The following is a 5,514-nucleotide window of genomic DNA, read 5'->3' as shown; positions in this document are numbered from 1 at the left end:
CGAAATCAACATGTAAGTTTCAAACGGAATTAAAACATCTGATTTCGCTTGAAATGACCTAGTGTCATTTCAAGCGGAATTACCTCTAATTCACACTTTATTGATTTTCCAGCCCTGGTCTATCTAGTTCTATACAAGACTCGATACAAGACGAAGTCGACAGATGAATGCACCAACAGACTCCCCCTCAGATGTTGACGAGTCTTAAGTGTCGAGTCTTCGGTTGTCAAACCTTCAGTCTTTATCAGTCTTTGGGCTTCCAGATTCTCTGGTTCTTGACCCACTCTAAACCTCTTTTCAGCTAAACTCCCTTCGAATGATGCTCTATCAAGCTCTGGCATCTTCAGGATCAAACTCTTAGCTCTAACAGACTCCCCCTCAAAATGTACTGGGATCGTAGTCTGGCTTTTACAGAAACAGGATCGCGACCTGGCTCTATACTCTCAATCAGAATCCAGGCTATCCTGCACATCCTCTACCCAAAACATAAGATTTACAAATTCCACAATTTGACAAACTTTAATCTTATCTTACCATTTGTAGAATCAAATTTTAAAAAGATTTATCATTTTAATAATTCTGATGACCACTTGCAAAAACAACTTTCTCTTATAACACATTTCCCAAACCAGTCCGTCATGTTCAGCACACGGAATTTTGAAAATCAGCTTTCCAATATCAGATGTCGAAAATCTTTTTGAAATTTTTCAAAATTTATGCTAAAACACACTGAAAATCTTTTTGGATTTTTGATAGAAAAGAAATAAATACAGTAAAGAAATATTTACAGACAATCTTTTTGTGAGTTTGTGTAAGAGGATCATATCAGTTACAGAGACAAATTATCAACACCGTTAAGCTTTAGACATTTTATGTTCTAAATGATTCACCTAGATTATCAGTTAAATCTTTACACAAAGTTCAACTGTTTCGAGATACGATGTTAATGTCTTAAGCACTTAAACTTATTCGTGTGTCCCATCACTTGAATATACTCCCGTATCCAGATCCCAATATTCAGTCTTACAGGTGAATATACCTAGATGATATCTGTAAAGGGTTAAATGCGAAACCGTGAGAGCTTAGGTCAGAACTTCCGTTCAGCAGAGAGATGACGGCTCGACTTTAGGTGTGTCCCCTTTAGAGGATCTTTTCTTCAACAGCATATGATTTAGCATTTTGCAATGTTTTATTATTTTTATGCTGAGGGCGGCGCTATATTTCAAGAAATTTGCAAAGTATTATACGGGGACTAGGCCATTGCTTCCGCAAAATCAGAAGTCCCGGGATAATACCCAGATATCACTGAGTATAAAGACCTAGTATCTCAGAAAGAGGGACCTTTTAAACAAGATTTCGGGGGTTACCCATGTATTCAAGAAATGTTCCCCACGATATAAGCAAATTTGAAATTTAGGTTTATATCTCGTCACAATTTACTAAATGAATAAAAACCTTTTAATACATCATCAGTGAAATCATTTATCACATTTTAAACAATCCATATCTTTAGCGTGTTGTGATAGTCCACTGATGTACTATCATTTCCTTTTTTCACAACAAAACTCATTTTTGAATTTTATCATGTTTTCGGATTTTTTAAATTTTCTAATGTTTTTGGATTTTCTGAAATTTCTTACTCCCCCTAAAATGCAAAAACATTTAAAGAAAATTGAAAACAAACTATACAGAAAGATGACAAACTGATGTATCAAGCTTCAAATCTCCATCCACTTGGCATAAACAATCAGAACTCCCCCTTACAACAAACTATTTTCTCAATTTTATTTTAAAACACTTAAGTTTATTTCAATCAAAACGATTTTTCCAGAAAATAAGTTTTGTTTATTTTAAACCATTTGTAGGTTAGGGGTTCATCATATTGTTCTTTAACCACTTGTTATGAGAATTACATCAAGTTCAACCTAATGACCTTGATGAATCACTTGTAAAACAAACCATTCAAACCTTTGTACCACTTGTAAGGCGAAATCACTTTTCGTGAATTTCTCAAGAAAAATGCCGATACCTACTCCTCACTTACCAACCTGGGAGTTCCGGCATAGTCCATCACCTGTAAAAAATTTCACAACTTTAAGATTCATTCAGAAAATCAATTTTTTTTTCAAAAATGATGCCGATTCCTGCTCAATGATTACAAACTTGGGAGCTCCGGCAAGTCAGATTTTTAAGGGAAAAGAATTTCCACCCAAGTCTGACCAACCTTGGGTGATTTTAACTCTGATTCAGTTGGGTTATAAGTTTCCTTCTTTGTCGCATAAAAATCTTTAACCCCTTGAACTTTACCCTCAATCATTTTCCCAAAAATTTTCTTAACATTCCCAATGAATGCTTTCTCAACATCAAATTCATAGAATAGAATTGATTCGAGATTTCAACCTTACCAATTTTCTGTTTGAACTTTTCATCCTTCAATGATGGAAAATAAACATCATTCACTGAAGGCACTGAGTTCTCTTCTTTGACCTCAACTTGTGGCTCCACTGATTTTGTGGAATCAGATTCATCGCCGACTTTCTCAGAAAATTTCTTAACAACCCACATTTGGTTATCTTTGGCTCTCTTTTTGTAAAAATTTTTCTTTGAACACTCACCAACTTCATAAGTTGAATTTTCAAAAATTTTGAATTTCTCAGTTGGTGGTTCATCATCGACAACTTTTTCTTTAAGTTTTTCAGAGACTCCCTGTTTTATCTTAGTAGCTTAAGAACAGTTCCATGCAATGTGACCAACTTCATTGCACTTGTAACAGGTTCTAGTCTCCTTTCGATGAAAAACTCCAGTTCCTTTCCTCTCAGCGAGAAACTCCTGGTTTGATTGTCTCCAGTAACGTTTCTTTTGTTCTTCTTCAGCACTTCCTCCTGAAATAAATTTTATATTTGTTTTAGAAATTTTTTCATTTTTATAATTTTCAGGTGGAATAAAACCAAGTCCTTTCTTTTTGAAATTACCATTATGGTTTGATTTCTTTTGGAAACCAAAACCAGAATTGTAACCCTTTTTCTTATTCAATCGCTGTTGAACTCTTGAAGTGTACGTTTTAGGTTTTGCTTTAAGATTTAAATCTTTTATTTCAGAAATATTAATTTCTGTCATTTTGAAAACCTTTTTGATCATTTCAAATCTAACATTTCTATTTGGAAATTCTTTATCAGAATATAATTTGTCAGAATCTTTCAAAGTGTATACAACTTCAAATGTTTCCTCATTCAGATTAGATTTTGATATCAAAAACTCTTTACTATAAACCCGTTTAACCGGCGGTTTTGGACTGTTAACTGACGAACTTGAACCTCCAGACTCAGACTTTGACTCAGACCCCTCATCTGTATCCAACACCTGATCGACCACCTTTTTTATTAACTCAGACTCATGATCAGTGTCAGACGATGTGAAAGTGACGTCAATGTTTTCTGGTAATTCATCGGTTATATCAGACTTCAGTTTTATATTGACTCCCTTTTGAACTTGCTCCTCATTTGGTTTTCTGGGAGAATAACCTTCCCAGATCGGAGGCGGACACTTGTTATAGCTAACACTCGGTTTCTTACCAGTATCCTTCTTCTTTGGCTTCTCATCCTGAAATGCTTCAAAACCTGCAATAGTTGGATAAATTCGATCAATAAGATAATCAGAACTAGAATAACTCTGTAATAATCGTCTGATTCTCTCATTCTCAATTTTCTCAGTCTCCAACTCTTGTTTCAGCTTGGCACATTCCTCAATGTAATGGTTTATAGCTTATTGCTTTATCATCATTGTAGCATTCATCATTGTCAAAGCATCTTCTCTTTCAGAATTTGTCCTTTGAAGACCAATTACTGTTCTGTTCAAAACATCATAAGACTCTTTCACGTAGTTGAGATTGAACAGTAATTGTTCCTTCATCTTCTCAAGCTCAGCCAACTTCTCGTCTTTTGCTGCACATTCTTTGCAAGATTCTAGACACTTTAAGCAAGGCTTGATGACTTCCACAATCTTTTCTACTTCACTGATCTTCTCAGCTTCAGTCACTTTCTCAGTTTCAATAATCTACTCAGCAACAATTTTAACTTCTTCATTTTGAACAGTCTCATCTTTTTTAGTAACATTTTCAGACTTCATTTGCTTTTGTTCTTTTGCTGCTCGTCTCTCCTTCAGCTTCTCCAAGCGATCTGCAAAATAAAATTGAAAGCTTTCAAGAGATAGATGAGTTTTTGCAACATTAATATGTCTTTCTTCTTCATTATCACCACTGTCATCAGTTGGTGATTGATCAAACTCAATTGACTTGTCAGAACTATCATCTGAAGAACTAGAATCAGATGGTATTTGATCAAAAACAGTTGCTTTTTCTGAACTTTCATCTGAACTTAGTGAGCTTTCATTTGATGAAACAGACTTTTCTTCTTCATTCTTCACACTAACACCAATAGCTTTCATCCACTCGATAAACATATCTGGTTCTTTCACAATTTTAGCAATCAAAGCTTTAAACTCCCCTTTCTCATCCACAAACATATCCCAGCTAAAACCTTCAGGTAACCTTTCATCATCTTGATTGATTAGGCATGCTTTGCAGTCGGATGAAATGTATTTATCCCAGCTAAAATTTTCTTGATTCACTAAACATGCTCTCTTTGAAGAATCCTCTATCACTTTTCTACCATGAGCCACTTGTGGTTCTTGTTTTTGTTGTTGACCAACTTGTTGATATATGGCTTTCCGGTAGTAGTCATCTTTTCCAAACGGATTCTTTGCTTCATTTGCTTCTCTATTCTTGCATTCCCTCTTGAAATGACCTTTCTCCCTGCATTGAAAACAAGTAACTTTAGATTTATCAAAACCTAAAGTAGAAACATGTGCATCAAGAAAATCATTTCTTCCAGTAATCATCTTGAACTTTTCAGCTCTCTTCTCAGGACACTAGCTAGACACCATTTGATGTCCATGAGCTCCATTTCTTCAGCATCTATCTGATCGTAATCCTCCTTTGTCAGCATAGGATTTGTGACAACTCGAGTTTCCGAGATTCCACTTTCGCATTTATTGCACGTTCACTGTTTGTTTAGTGTTTACTTGCACAATTGGTTTGCTTTGTAACTGTATACGTTTTGGATTTGATAAGGTTTATGAATGATTTGACAAATACTTGAATGTGGTGATGAAACTGTAAATTGTGTATCTTGTGCATGTAATATGTAATAGATAATACTTAGGGGTGCTTAGTGCTAATAGTGAAACTTTAATCACTCTTAACCCTAATCTCCTTCACTAATCATCACACAAGAATCAACACATGTACTTTCACATTCTCCAATCCTCTCTGCAATCATCATCTTCATCATTAGCACAAGTCTTTTGCATCAATCTTGGTCTTTCAATTCATCTAGAATCAATTCAAGGTAATTGTTTAATGATTGTTTGTTGTTATCAATTCTTGATTATGTGATTCATGTAAAACCTAGCTCTTCACATACTAGTTCTGTATTTACTTATTGAATTCTGATTACT

Source organism: Helianthus annuus, chromosome 6 (genome assembly GCF_002127325.2).
Source record: "Helianthus annuus cultivar XRQ/B chromosome 6, HanXRQr2.0-SUNRISE, whole genome shotgun sequence".
In the NCBI taxonomy this organism is placed as follows: domain Eukaryota; kingdom Viridiplantae; phylum Streptophyta; class Magnoliopsida; order Asterales; family Asteraceae; genus Helianthus; species Helianthus annuus.
Note: the sequence above shows the minus strand (reverse complement) of the source record.